This window comes from Hibiscus syriacus, unplaced genomic scaffold, assembly GCF_006381635.1.
Source record: "Hibiscus syriacus cultivar Baekdansim isolate YM2019G1 unplaced genomic scaffold, ASM638163v2 tig00005566_pilon, whole genome shotgun sequence".
In the NCBI taxonomy this organism is placed as follows: Eukaryota; Viridiplantae; Streptophyta; class Magnoliopsida; order Malvales; family Malvaceae; genus Hibiscus; species Hibiscus syriacus.
In genome coordinates this window covers 26497-43059 of record NW_024062061.1, presented here as the reverse complement: position 1 = coordinate 43059, position 16563 = coordinate 26497, and the positions used below count along the sequence as shown (strand labels likewise).

General features: G+C 37.9%; 1 pseudogene; it reads right to left on the bottom strand.

Moving 5' to 3' along the window:
- Nucleotides 1-613: 613 nt before the first annotated feature.
- Nucleotides 614-9818, bottom strand: LOC120199811 (annotated as a pseudogene).
- Nucleotides 9819-16563: the final 6745 nt, after the last annotated feature.

Sequence of the window (16563 nt, the reverse complement as noted above, 5' to 3'; positions counted from 1 at the left end):
AGGTAAATGCCTCATTTTTTATAAAGTTGCACAGTTGACTTAAACTCTGGTCAATGGTCCCAACTTGTCCAACTTGTTTGTCGACATGAAAGAAGGAAAAACAAAGAGAGAGAATGAAATTTGGTTTTATTTCATTTTCATGATTTCATTACCAAGTTCCAGTAGCAGGAAATCAATCAAATATATGAGCAAGGTGTAAGAAAAAAATGGAATTATGACCCTTAACATTCGATTAAATTATCATTCTGATGCTTAATATTTCATTTTGAGATAATCAAAAGTCCCTCTTAGTCAATAAATTGCTAATGCTTCAAAATAAGTCTTGTTGCCCCCAAAATGAAACGTCGGGATTAAAATATTCCAAAAATAAGAATAAGGACTAAAATAATTATTTAGTCAAATATTAAACGTTTTTTTATCTTAAAATAAGATGTTGTAAGTCAAAATATTTAATAATAATAATAATAAGGATTAAAATTTAAAATAACTATCTAGCAAATCTTATATTCATTCTACTAAGATCTGAAGAAATTTCTTATGGATAAATACATCAAGTATAATGGAGAAAGATGTAAACTCGAAACAGATAAATACACTCGCTATATCAATCAAGCCTATATAAGTTTACACCACCAAAACTGCAGGAACCCTGTATTTGTGATGATTTATGTTCATCATCGACGACACTAGAGAACTTGGTCCCCAGTTGCAAACAGATTCCAGAAAATGGTTGTGATGAAATAGAGGCAAGCCGTGACCGAGAGGAATGCTTGGAATGATCCTAACCACTCTACAAAATAGCCGGTCCCAATGGTGCTGATAATGGCCGCCACTGTCCCTGCTGAATTTGATACACCATGCAGAAATCCTGCATACTGAGGTGCAATATCCTGATGAAATAAACCGAACAAATAGCGTTCAGTTTAATGGTCGTCGGTAGATCCCTTCGTTCGGACAAATTTATATATTGTTTCATGGTTGAGAACTTACTTCTATGTTGAGAAGGAAACCAGCTTGGCTGAAAGAACTCAAGCTCAGAGCTGCTGTCATCAATACGGAAGCGATTTCGGGTGACTTTGAGAAGTTCAAGCAGAGCAGGGACACCCCGGGGCCGATGAAGCCTGTGGACTGTTAACATTTACACTTGCACATCAACCGTTTGCCATTTTTCAAAACAGTGTGATGTTTAAGTAGCTTTGGATTGGATGTATGTACCTGCATGATCTTGCGAACCGATGTTATGGAGTAGCCGGCCTTGATTAGAGAATCTAATATTGCTCCCGCGACGTAACTCGAAACGGCCATCGTCCCCCATGGGACTGCGCTAAACCAAGCTGCTTGTTTCAAGTTCACATCTGACGCCAGACAGAATAGTGATTATCCTGTAGGCTAGCTCCGACAGACGATTCACAAGAGAAAATTCGCCCAAAAACCAGAGAAAAAAAGTCTCTAGGGTTTAATAAAATATTATAAAATCAATAATGCCAAAAAGCAGTCCACAAGCCGGACTGTTATAGCCAAAAATCGTCTTTATTAGAATTTTGCCAAAAATAGCAAAATCCCGAAAATCACTCTAAATTAAAATTCGAAATAAAATAAGCAATCTCCCAAAAATCCGGCCTAAATCGGATTTAAATTGACTTCCTAATTAACAATCGAAATATTACCATAAATAGTAAAAAATAACTAAATCTAGTGATTCGGAGGGGAAAACGGAAGAATTTGAGGTTGAAAAAAAGGCCACATGGAGCATAGCTCAATGTGGAGAGCGTGCGCGTCGAAAAGAGCTTTCCGGATTGGGGTCTTATGCGCGATTCTGACACCTGTAGCCAAAGTTATGGCCAAAAGACTGAAACATACTCAAAACGACCCCAATGAGGAACATGTCACAATCAATTCCCGCCTTTGCGCTGATCTGCCAACTCATGGTATCTCAGCGCCATCAACGTGCAATCTGACAGCTCAGCATCATCTGTCTCGGATCTCCCTGCATCAGTCGCCCCGGGTTGGAAAGAACTCGTCCTCGAGTTCAGAGTAGTGTCATCAGGATCCACAAAACAATGACTCAGGTGCTTCACATTAAAGACATCAGAAGTCTTCAAGTGACTGGGAAGTCGCAACCTGTAAGCATTATCATTGATCTTCTGCACGACCTCACAAGGTCCAATCTTCGATCCTTAAGCTTATTATACTCACCAACAGGAAAACGATCACGAGTTAATACAGCCAAACAAAATCACCAACATCAAAAAGTACCTGACGACGATGATTGTCGACCCGAGTCTTGTACTTGGTATTGCTTTCATGAATGGTCTGTTTCACCTGCTCATGGATACCCCGAAGATACTTTGCCATCTCATCTGCTTTAGGACTGAAACGTCCTATACGTGGAATAGGGGCTAAGTCCAACACCCGGATGGGTTCTGACCATAGACAATCTCAAATGGGCTTAAACCTGTGGTTCTGTTTTTTGATCTGTTGTAGGCAAATTCTGCCTGAGGCAATGCCAAATCCCACTGCTTCGGCTTCGTTCCTGCCAAACACCTTAAAAGGTTTCCCAAACTTCGGTTCACCACCTCAGTCTGGCCATCCGTCTGGGGGTGGTAGGCGCTACTGAAATTCAAATGTGTTCCCAGTTTCCCCCACAGGCTCTTCCAGAAATGGCTGATGAACTTAGTATCACGATCTGAAGTGATGGATCGAGGAACACCATGTAAACGCACAATCTCCTTGAAATAGAGATGGGCAATCCGGTCAGCATCCATAGTCTTTCTGCAAGCTACAAAATGAGCCATCTTGGAAAACCTGTCAACCACAACAAAGATAGAATCAGAGGCCCTTTGGGTGCGGGGTAAGCCTAGTACAAAATCCATGCTGACATCGAACCAAGGAGCTTCAGGAACAGGTAAGGGAGTGTACAATCCCGCATTGGTGAGAACTCCCTTAGACCGCTGGCACACATAACAACGGTCCACATAATGGGCCACATCACTAGTCAACTTGGGCCAATAAAATTCAGAAGAGATAAGGGCCAATGTCTTATCTCGGCCAAAGTGTCCCTCATTATGGAGTTCACTTATAATTTGCTGCCTCAATGAACAATCTGGAATGCACAATTGTAATCCACGAAACAGATACCCATTATGCAAAACAAAATCATGACGGTGACCCTCAGTTACCTCCTGAAATATCCTTCCAAAGGAAGGATCAGCTGCATACATATCTGTGAACGTCTCAAATCCTGCAACTTTAGTACTCATGGTGGTGAGAAGTAAGGTACGACGGCTCAGGGCATCTGCGACGCGGTTCAAACTCCTGCTTGGTGCCTCAGCGTAAAAGTGAATTCTTGCAAGTATGCTACCCACTTGGCATGACGTCTACTCAGCTTGTGTTGGCCATTGATGTACTTCAAGGCCTCATGATCGGTAAACAGAATAAACTCCTTCTGTACTAGGTAGTGACGCCAATGCTTCAGGGACTGAACTATGGCATAGAACTCCAGATCATAAGTGGAATAATTTTTCTTTGATCCCGATAGCTTCTCACTGAAAAAAAGCAACCGGACGACCTGCCTGACTCAGAACACCACCAATGCCAACGCCAGATGCATCACAATTTACCTCGAACACTTTGTCAAAATCTGGAAGTGCCAAAACTGGAGCCTCGGTCATCTTCTGCTTGACCAGTTGAAAACTGGCCTCTGCCTCCTCAGACCACTGGAAATCACGCCCCTTGAGGCACTCTGTGATAGGGGCGATCAGAGTACTGAAATTTCTAATGAATCGACGGTAAAAAGACGCCAAGCCATGGAAACTTCGGATGTCATGTAAGGTTCTTGGTCTGGGCCACTCCAAGACTGCATCTATCTTTGACTGATCTGCATGAACACCATCAGTAGACACAACAAAACCAAGAAAAGTCACAGAAGTAGTGAAGAAAGAACACTTCTTTTGATTGACAAACAAGCACTCCGTTTTCAGCATCTCAAAAACAGCACGGAGGTGATCGAAGTGTGAAGTCCATGTCGGACTATAAACGAGGATATCATCGAAGTAAACTACAACAAATTTCCCCATAAAAGGCCGCAAGACCTGATGCATAAATCTCATGAATGTACTGGGCGCATTGGATAACCAAAAGGCATGACCATCCACTCATACAACCCTTGTGGCGTTTTAAATGCCGTCTTCCACTCATCTCCAGGCCTTATTCTGATTTGGTGGTAACCGCTCTTAAGGTCAATTTTTGAGAAGATCTTAGAACCAGATAGCTGATCCAACATATCATCTAGACGGGGAATTGGAAACCGGTACTTCACTGTAATTCTGTTGATCGCTCGGCTGTCAACACACATACGCCAAGAACCATCTTTCTTTGGCACTAACAGAGCAGGGACTGCACATGGGCTCATACTCTCTCGGATATAGCCCCTCTCCAATAACTCTTCCACCTGTCGCTGCAACTCTTCGGCCTCCTTGGGACTGAGGCGATATGCTGGTCGATTTGGCAAACTTGACCCAGGAACAAGGTCAATTTGATGCTGAATATCCCTCATAGGTGGTAGTCCAGGAGGAAGATCCTCTGGCATCAAGTTAGAGAATTCTGCTAGCAGCCGCTGCACCTCTACTGGTAAATCTGTATCCACGTCTACTGCATTGTTCTCGCAAGGTAGCAAGGCATAGACCACGCCGCCATGCTCAATCTCATCTAAAAACCTGGACATAGAAAGCAGATTAGTATTATGGGTTACTGGGGTAGGAGTAAGTCCTTCCCGCCGGGGTGCTAACACAATCTTTTTTCCCTTGATGCTAAGGGAATATGTATTCTTCCGTCCATCATGAATGACACTGCGATCATACTGCCAAGGTCGACCCAACAATATATGACACGCATCCATAGACACAACATCACACCAGGCATTATCAAAATATTTTCTACCAATTGAAAAAGACACGAGGCATCGCCTATCAACTGTTACCTCACTGTCTTTATTTAGCCATGACAACTTGTATGGCTTAGGATGACGGTCCGTCTTCAACTGCAATTTCTGGACAACCTCCTCGGACACTACATTCTCACAACTGCCGCTGTCAATGATCATTTTGCAGACTTTATCTGCAACTGTGCAAGTCGTGTGGAAAATATTGGTTCTCAACCAATCGTCCCTGAATCGCCCTTGGGGGTAAGTAGACTCTTGCGAACGACCAGAGTCTCATGACCATCTCCATACAGCACATCATCGATCTCATCATCGTCATACACGGGTTCGCCAATCTCCTCAGTCTCGTCTTCCACGTTTTCCTCAATCAACAAATTTTTGCCCTTTTGACTAGCAGGCTTCCTGCAATCAGTCGCCCTATGCCCTTGTTCACCACAACGAAAACATCTAATAGTAGGGTTAGAATTACCCTGCGGTGGCTGCTGAGCAGGACGGGACTCTTGAGGGCGAACTGGTCGACTGTTGTGATCGCTCCTGATCACTGGTCTCCTGTTTTGCTGTTTTTCAACAGCAAGTGCACGCTGGTATGCTTCCGAAACACTCCACAATGAATGAAGGCTGAGGACATCTTGCAAGGGCTGGCGTAAACCCCCCAAATATCGCGCCACCATCTGCTCCTCCGTCTCAGATAAATCGTTCCGGGCGATCAATTGGTAAAACTCCTCCGTGTAATCATCGACTGATCGCGCGCCCTGCCTCAACGCATGAAGTCGCTGAAATAAGGTTTGCGTGTAGCCGAAGGGAAGGAAGTGGCCCTTCATCTTCTTTTCATCTTCTCCCAATCAGTGATCTTGGCTTTGCCCTGTCTTTCTCGTGAACGTCGTAACTGTTCCCACCACGCAGATGCTCTGCCCTTGAGTTTGATGGCGATCAGTTTCACTTTCACACGATCGGGGACTTCCTTATATTCAAAAATACGCTCCACTTCATTAATCCAATCCACGAATCCCTCGGCCTGTAACGTACCAGAAAACTCAGGGAGATCGACCCGAAAACCGAGGTCTCTATGACGCTCCTCCCGACCACGGTGCTCCCGGAATCCTGCGCCCCGGAATCCTGCGCGATTGTGATATGGGTTTTCGAAAGTGGAATTGGTATCGTGATCAGAGGCCTCACGATCCTCGAAATCCTGCGCCGTCAGGCGCTGGGTTAATTCTGCGACTTGCCTCTGCAAATCCGCAATCATCACATCCTGAACGCTGCGATCACGGCGTTGGGCTTCCTCATTCGGAACCTGCTCACGACGACCATGACCACGACCTCCAGCCATTGAAACTGGTGAAATTTCCCAAGAAGATGTTGAAGCTCTGATACCAACTGACGCCAGACAGAATAGTGATTATCCTGTAGGCTAGCTCCGACAGACGATTCACAAGAGAAAATTCGCCCAAAAACCAGAGAAAAAAGTCTCTAGGGTTTAATAAAATATTATAAAATCAATAATGCCAAAAAGCAGTCCACAAGCCGGACTGTTATAGCCAAAAATCGTCTTTATTAGAATTTTGCCAAAAATAGCAAAATCCCGAAAATCACTCTAAATTAAAATTCGAAATAAAATAAGCAATCTCCCAAAAATCCGGCCTAAATCGGATTTAAATTGACTTCCTAATTAACAATCGAAATATTACCATAAATAGTAAAAAATAACTAAATCTAGTGATTCGGAGGGGAAAACGGAAGAATTTGAGGTTGAAAAAAAGGCCACATGGAGCATAGCTCAATGTGGAGAGCGTGCGCGTCGAAAAGAGCTTTCCGGATTGGGGTCTTATGCGCGATTCTGACACCTGTAGCCAAAGTTATGGCCAAAAGACTGAAACATACTCAAAACGACCCCAATGAGGAACATGTCACAATCAATTCCCGCCTTTGCGCTGATCTGCCAACTCATGGTATCTCAGCGCCATCAACGTGCAATCTGACAGCTCAGCATCATCTGTCTCGGATCTCCCTGCATCAGTCGCCCCGGGTTGGAAAGAACTCGTCCTCGAGTTCAGAGTAGTGTCATCAGGATCCACAAAACAATGACTCAGGTGCTTCACATTAAAGACATCAGAAGTCTTCAAGTGACTGGGAAGTCGCAACCTGTAAGCATTATCATTGATCTTCTGCACGACCTCACAAGGTCCAATCTTCCGATCCTTAAGCTTATTATACTCACCAACAGGAAAACGATCACGAGTTAATACAGCCCAAACAAAATCACCAACATCAAAAAGTACCTGACGACGATGATTGTCGACCCGAGTCTTGTACTTGGTATTGCTTTCATGAATGGTCTGTTTCACCTGCTCATGGATACCCCGAAGATACTTTGCATCTCATCTGCTTTAGGACTGAAACGTCCTATACGTGGAATAGGGGCTAAGTCCAACACCCCGGATGGGTTCTGACCATAGACAATCTCAAATGGGCTTAAACCTGTGGTTCTGTTTTTTGATCTGTGTAGGCAAATTCTGCCTGAGGCAATGCCAAATCCCACTGCTTCGGCTTCGTTCCTGCCAAACACCTTAAAAGGTTTCCAAACTTCGGTTCACCACCTCAGTCTGGCCATCCGTCTGGGGGTGGTAGGCGCTACTGAAATTCAAATGTGTTCCCAGTTTCCCCCACAGGCTCTTCCAGAAATGGCTGATGAACTTAGTATCACGATCTGAAGTGATGGATCGAGGAACACCATGTAAACGCACAATCTCCTTGAAATAGAGATGGGCAATCCGGTCAGCATCCATAGTCTTTCTGCAAGCTACAAAATGAGCCATCTTGGAAAACCTGTCAACCACAACAAAGATAGAATCAGAGGCCCTTTGGGTGCGGGGTAAGCCTAGTACAAAATCCATGCTGACATCGAACCAAGGAGCTTCAGGAACAGGTAAGGGAGTGTACAATCCCGCATTGGTGAGAACTCCCTTAGACCGCTGGCACACATAACAACGGTCCACATAATGGGCCACATCACTAGTCAACTTGGGCCAATAAAATTCAGAAGAGATAAGGGCCAATGTCTTATCTCGGCCAAAGTGTCCCTCATTATGGAGTTCACTTATAATTTGCTGCCTCAATGAACAATCTGGAATGCACAATGGGTCTTATGCGCGATTCTGACACCTGTAGCCAAAGTTATGGCCAAAAGACTGAAACATACTCAAAACGACCCCAATGAGGAACATGTCACAATCAATTCCCGCCTTTGCGCTGATCTGCCAACTCATGGTATCTCAGCGCCATCAACGTGCAATCTGACAGCTCAGCATCATCTGTCTCGGATCTCCCTGCATCAACATCGAACACAGTCTTGAAATAAACTGGCATCCATGAGAGGAGAACAAAGTATCCCTGAAATTAAAAAGAAAAAAAAGCACAGCTTTAGTATGTTACAAAAGGAACAAATGAAGCTAATGCAAAGGCTCACCCAATTGTTGGTTATATTAGCAAATATGATTGCCCAACTTCAATAGGAGGGCTATAGGTGAAAGCTTGGCTGTAGTAGTAGTTGTAGGAGGATCAGTGTTCCCAGCCTGGATCGATCTTAACTCGGAAGTGTTCCCAGCCTGGATCGATCTTAACTCGGATTTGCTGATGAATGAACTGTCGCTTGGATCACAAGTAACCTTATAAACCCATGATGACAACCACAGCAGCCCGAGTGACGAAAACAGAACGAAAGGCGCAGAGATTCCGATGCTTGACAACATGATCGGTGCCAAGATTAGGCCCGCAACGTTTCCGAGATGGAATCCTGCCATCGATATCCCGACCGCACTTGCTCTTTCGTGTCCCGGAAACCATCTATACAACAAATCAAGGCTTAGTTTCTTTATCCATTGCTGTATATTATATGACTCGTGATGTTGGTATTACCATGATAAGATGGTGCTCATGGACGGAAGGGCGACGCCTTGAGCTAGACCGAAGAAGGATCGAACGGCCAATAGAGCGACGGTGGAGTGATTGGCTGCCCAAGGAGTGAGAAGTGTGGCTAAAGACCATAAGGCTGCACCCCATGCCATCACTAGTTTGCCTCCATATTTGTCGACCAAAGCTCCTCCGATCACGGAAGAGAATATGTATCCCCATAGAAAAGATGACTTCAAACAATTAAAATTCACTCGTAAGCTTTTACCGGTGGAAGAAAACACGATGATGTTAAAGGAAAGGTTTTGAAGAAACATGTTTCACTGGGTTTGGTTCATAGTCCAAACCAGAAATATTTTAGGTTAAATTTTAGTTTTTGTCCTTGTACCGCTCTCAACCACCGCCGAATTTTCTCACCTACCACCACATTCTGTTTTTAATTTACTTTTCTTCTGAATTTTACATGAAACAAATTAACAATTTTGATATATCCGTTTTAGAAGTCGTCATAAACGAGAAAAGAAGAAGAAGAAGAGAGATGATCTTATGATCTTGGATTTACCTGAACAACGCCGAGGAAAGAACTCGACCAACCAAACTGATCAGCGAGTGGAACAACGGCAACCGACATGACAACTCGATCAGCATTACACAAACACATGACAAACGCCACTAAAGCCACCACCTTGAACCTTTCCGGCACCCTCACGACGGCTTCAAGTGGGATCAACGTCCTTCTTTCAATCCCCTCCGCCGTACACCTCACCACCGTTCCTCTCTCTTTCTTCTTCGAAACCGAACCCTCCGATCTTCTTCTTGATGCCAACCCCAAGCTCTCCCATTTGACCTGCTTTACAACTGTAGTCTGCAACCCGAGGTTGGTTTTGGTCCAACGTGATCGAGGACTGCTCAAAGAACAACAAGATTTGGTGGGTTGGGAAGATTGAAGTAGTAGAGATTGAGCAGCCATTGGTGGGAGAGACATGCACAGCTACAAAATCCGTCGGCTTAATTTAAAACATTTCAACTTTTGGTAAAATATATTATGGTGCATTAAATATAGATGTGTTTGTGTAGGGTTGCTTGTGTTTTTGACGGGCGAAGGGCAATGTGTGGTGCACAAATGCACAATGGCATTTGGTACCTAACTCAACCTACTTCTCCAACAACCCCGTGCGCTTTCATGTGGCGTTGGGATTTGCCGGCCCCTTGGAATTTATTTTCCTTTTGTAGTTGGTGGTCGTGGTAATGGTGTCGTCCTCTAAGTTAGTCGTGCTTCCAATCACATGATTAAGTTCCACTTTTGTTTTTCTTCGAATAATATTACTGATTACAGTCTCAACTTTGAATTCAATCATTATCAAAATAAGCTTGAGACAAACAGGAATGGAGCCATGTAGGCCATGGAGGGGGGGCATTGTCCTCTCAATTTTTTTTACCATTAAAAATATATGAATGATTAGGCCTTTAAATTTTGATTTATTTTGATTTTGTCCCTATATTTTAGTGTTAATTATATTTTGTCCAATTGAACTAAAATCTTGACTCCGTCCATGAAGACACATTTGTTTCCATCATCGAGTCTAAAATACATTTTAGGTCACTAATTATTAATCAAGTTATGAAAATATCATTTAATTTCAAAAACGTTATAATTGAATCATTTAATTTAAAATTTGTTGCAATTGAATCAATCCTCTATTAAAAATAAAATGGTCGCTTGACAAAATCTCGTATAATAATAATTGTAGTCCTCTAACTTTTTATATTTTATCAATTTAGTCATAATTTAAATTAATTTTTAAATTTAAAAATTCTATCAATTCCGTCGTTATTCTTGAATCAAATTATTTTTTCTTCTTCGTTTATCAGTATCCCAATCTCCTTCCTCTACTCCTCATCTCTCTCTAGTACTTTGATTGGGTTTTGCCCCAATTTAGTCAAATTATTTTTTGACCCTATCTTCATGAATTACTGACTTGTTAGATTAAGGAATAGGCTTTTGTCCAGTTGGGTTTTAGGCCCATTTGGGTTAAATGGGGAATTTGTGCATTTCTATAAAAAATGAGGGATTTACAAAGAAATTTATCTATTTCTTGTGCCATGGTTGCTTCTCCTTTGTTTTATATATAGGGTTGGGAATAGGGACGTAAACGAGTTGGCTTGAGATACAGTAGGGTCGATTTCAACTCGACTCAAAAATTTTAGAATAAAGTTCAACTTGACTCGAAAATTCGCGAGCTTAAAATTCTTATCGATTTAAATTTGAAATCATGATTTGAAGATTAAAAAAGCTAGAAAAAGTTTTAAATAGAAAAATTCTTAAACTTAATTCGGTTGAAACTCAAACTGAACTTAAACCTTAACTCCTTAAGTACATTAAAATCTTAAACTGTATTTTTTTAAATGAATACATAAATATTATTATAATTAATAATTTAATTTTTTTAAAAATAAAATTTTGATATGTTATTTTTCGAGTTGCTCACGAGCTTTTCGAGTTGAATATCAAGAAGCTCGTTTTGGCTAACTAAGAATTCGAGTGGAGTTCGATCTCGAATCCAATACATTCGAGTTGAGTATTTATCGAATTTTAACTAAGTTAAGCTTTAGTTGCTCACGATCTATCTAATTTCATTTATAGTGATTTGATGATTCAATGACGAGGGCTGATGATGAGTTTGTCGATAAAATGTAGATTTTTTAAAAAAAGATAGATTTAATTTTTTATTAAATATCAAATTGATATTTTAATTAGAATTTTGAAATTAAATTGGATATTAATCATTTTTATTAACGTGGAAGATAAATTTATTTTTTTTACGGTAACTTTAGTGACCATAAGTGCAGTTGATCCATATGTATATCCGGTCACACGTGTTACATTTTCATGACGCATAATTTTTATTTCTTTTAAAAAGTGATAAATGTTTTTGTTTTGATTTGCAAAGATTTCCCGCCCCAAAGTCATTCGAAGTTTCGAACGTTACCGACAAAACATAAGCAACTTTCCTTTACTAGCATTTTGTTTTTTGGCACCCTTTTTTTCCTTTCAAGTTCAATATGAAAACTAATTGAAAGCTCAAGAAATCAGATCCATCGTCCTCCAAGGTAAGTAGCGGTTTGATGCCAGTGGATCCTAAATTTTGTTTATACTAAGCCAAGATTTGTAGACTTATACTCTTCCTGATGCAGTTGCTTGTCAGTTCATCTCAGAAATGCTTGGTGAGCTTTTAATTCAATTAGTTCTTCTGGCTCTTGATATTCCATCTTTGTTGTACACATAACGGCCAATTTTCTATCTTTTTCTTTTGCGGTTGTTGTCTATGGAGATCATAGTCTCCATATATGGAACTTCCATCAAGAGAATGAGGTGATTTTTCCATATAAGATTAGTGATATTCAGTTTTTGATTTGTACCATGGAAGAAAGCTTAAACTGTTATCCGAATTCTATAACAAAATTAGTTACAAACTAAATTCTTCTCCTTAAGTTTGTATTTTGAGCTTATTATTAGATTAGAACTTGATTAAGCGAACTTTTATTGGCATCATTCCAGGCTACCAGCTCATTTGCTCTTATTTCTCATTCAGTTTGTATATGGGACAGCAAGAATCTCTGTTGTGAAAAAATGCACGATCCATCTCTAACGTGTACTGCAAAGGGATGTTCTGGAGGAGTCTCCTTCGCAACCTGTTCAGCTGATGGCGCAGTTAGGTTATGGGATCTTGTCTCCCAACCCGATTTATCAAGGGATACTGCTGAAAATAATTATTTGATCACTGAATCAGAGGGCATTAATATAGGTAAAGGCCTAAGATATAATAGGTCCCAACATAAGTTGGAATCATGTTAAAATGTACAGATTTATTTAGTTTTCATTCCAGGCACTTTATTTCTTTTGGATTTATTATGAACTGATTTATAGCGAGTTTTTCATGTTCTTTCTGCTAAATGTGTTTCAGTAAGTTGATTTATATTTGTATTTTCCACCTCAAAACTTTTGGATTTTATTTATTTCTCTTATTTGATGCAGTGACTGCTGGAAGTTTTGAGATATCACCACCGGGGATACTGTAGAAAACAGAGTAAGTCTGTTATTTTTATTCTTATTTCATTCAGTAGAATCATATTACATATTTATATACAAATTATGTCTCTAAACTAGGAAACTCTAAGTTAAGAAAGATACTAATCCTAGGAGATGTAATCCCTTGAAACAAGGGATTGAAAAACAAAGAATAATTATAGAATCTCTTAACTTAAGGAATTGAACAACTCATTTCTATAATTCCTAAAACCTTACACTTACATAACCTACACTCCCCCTCAAACTGGTGTATATATGTTGTATATACCCAGTTTGAATGACAACTCATCAAAAGTCACTCGTGGAAGGACTTTGGTGAAGATATCTGCCAGCTGTTTCTTCGTCGAAATGTACTGCAGTTTTGCAACTCCATTGTTGACCTTCTCGTAAATAAAATGTCTGTCTATTTCAATGTGTTTCATTCTCTCATGCTGCACTGGGTTTTTTGCTATAATCATAGCTGATTATCTGTCACAAAAAATCTCAAAATTCTTATTGTCATCTAAGTCCAGTTCTGTGAGTGGTCTTTTAATCTACATTCCTTTACATATTCCAAGAGCCATTGTTCTAAACTCTGATTCAACACTACTTCGAGAGACAACGGCTTGTTTCTTACTTCTCCAAGTCACCAAATTACCCCAAACGTAGGTACAATAGTCAGTAACTGACCTTCTATCAGTTAATTCACCTCCCCAGCTTGCATCCGTATAAACCTTCACTGTTCTGTCTTGATTTTTTTTAAATATAAGTCCAGCTCCTAGGGTAAACATGTTTGGTTTATATAAATGAAAACTTGAGTTTAAAACTACAATAGTAAAAATGTATGTGGTATCTAATTTTTTAAAATATAAAAATAAACAAATAATTATTAAATAATTAAATTAAACTATAATTATTAAAAAATTCATTACATAAATTTAACATGTGAGTTATGTAAATATAAAAAAAAAATTGATAAGAAATTTCATAACGGAAAATTTATTTTAATTTATAATAAGAATATAATATTAATACATATTGGACATCAATTAACTTTAAAAAATACACAAAAATATTGTTATAAGCAATAGAATACAAAAGTTTCATTAACGTACAAAATATGTTTAGTGATAATTGAGACCCTCAAACTTTTGAGAAAAATAATTAGTGTAGTTCCTGAATATTTTTTTGTACCAAATATGATCCTTAAACTTAGAAAAAATTAATCTAATCCTTTATAATAGCAGAATCAAACATTGACCGTATGAAGCTTATATGACAGTTCACAAACTTACATGAAAATCCAAAATATTAATGTGATAGTTCATGATACTGTTGGGGTAATACTCAATGGACGACGATGTGATAGATATACTTAATTGATTATTTTAGAAAGTTTGAGGACTTATTTAAATTTTAAAAAATTAAAAAGATTTATTTAGCTTAAAAAATATAAACAAATTTTTAGATATTCAATACATTAAATATAAAAATACTACAAAATTAAATTATTAAAAAAATCTAATTTAAGGATTATATTGACTGTAAAAAAGTTTAGGGATTATATTTATTTTTTTACAAAAGTTTGGGAGTTTCAATTATCATTAAATCAAAAAATTATTGTTAGAATGATTTAAACTTGTATAAGTTAAGTTAAAAATCTAGATATTATATTTCCCTATTTTTCTAAATTTTAAAAACAATTTTAATGAAAATATTGAAAATATCTTTTTTACGTTTTCATATTTTCACTCATTTTTGTTTTCATTTTTTAAAAATCATTTTTCAATCTTACAACCACACAAATTTTCTTCAACGTTTTCTATTTTTTAAAACCAAAACACACCCTTATACTTTTAATCTCTTCTTTTAATTTCAACTTAAAAACTCTTCTTTTATAGTTAATTGAACTCAATTCTCATGTGATTAGATTGAAGCCTTGAGTAATGAATCTAATCATACTTTCGAACCAGTTCAACATTCATATCTAAAAATTTAGATTGTTACAATATATTTGTGAGAGTGAATTTAAATTAAGATATTCTCATAAAATCAATTTTCATCTTTAGTTCTTTTTGTTATATTTTTTATTAAACACGTGTGATCTTTCACTATATTTTTTTCCAAGTGTTCTTGTTCTTGGTTGTGAGCTTAAGTTTGCAAACACTTAATCCTGTTAAGATTATTTTCAAAATCATACAAATCAGTGGCGGACGTGCCCACCATAAAATTTAAATTTGTTTCAATTAGTAACATATTTTATTGATGGTACTCACCTTGAAATCTGAATTTTCTTCGATAATGACCTATTTTATTGATGGTGTCCACTCTAAATTTTTATTTATGCCTACCTCGTTCAAAAAATTTATATCGTTAACATATATGTGTCAACCCTCAAAATTATTTTTGGATCATTATACATAATGTTATATTTTGGTTTCATTTTGGTCATTTGATGTTAAAAATTAACAAAACTACTGACGTGGTATTACCTTATAGTGATATGTCAGCACACTGTTAATTTTTTAGAGGTGGGTGACTAAATTAAAACCAAGACGTAATATCATGTATAATTTTAAAACAAAAAATAATTTAGTGACAAAAACAAAATAAAAATAATAGTTGGGATATTAAGTTTGTGATTTACTCATATAATAAATAAGTTTTGAGTATAATGATGAGGTAGATTGATTTGAATCTTTAAAATCTTTAAAATAATATTATATTATTTATAATCAAAATATTTCAAATATGAGTAAAACGAAAATGTTATTTTTAAAAAAATTCTGAATAAATACTATCTTGTTTATTTTTTTAACGGTGGATGATTAAAATATAACATTTAATATGAATACAAATAGTTGAATTATCAAAACATAACCATAAAAATAGGTGAGTGATTGAATATGTAAATTGTTGTAATTACTATGGTGTGGGACGAGAATGCAAAGAATCTGAACAAGAGTCATAATCAATGATAATCGACCGTCGGCTGGTGTCAAAGTACATCATAACCAAGAGGTACTAATAATTATACCCACTAATATAATTATTGTTCTAGCATCGACTAAGAGTTGAAGATTAATCATCTTCTAAATTAGAAAAATAATAATGAACCATCAGATGAAAAAGGACATATAAATCATGTTAAAATGAAAGTTACCTCAGAAGATCGAGTGTAAAGAAATCAATAATTATAGAAGCTAAATCAATGGTCCAACCTTAGTGATTGATAATATATGTGAGATGTATATAAAAGAAATATTTTTTGGAATAATCATAACTCAAAATTTTCTAGTAGATTCATTACAATAGGCTCAACTAAGTCACTTCACCTATAACAATGATATTTTTATATTTACGATCATTTTTTTTCTTAAATTTTAGATTCGATGATGAATCCTTTTGAGGATTAAAACGATTATAAAAGACTAATAGAAATTAAATGCTCAGTCGATATATTAGTGAAGTGATTTATTCAAGTTAAAACATCCGAAAACTAACGACACTTGTTCAAATTATAAACTCTATTAATATTTTTCTCTTTTTTTTCTTCCCTTTTCTTTCCGCTCAATTAAGTATATTTGTGGATATTTCTTTTAATACCATTGCCAGTGCATTGAACATTAACCTTTTCAAGAATCAT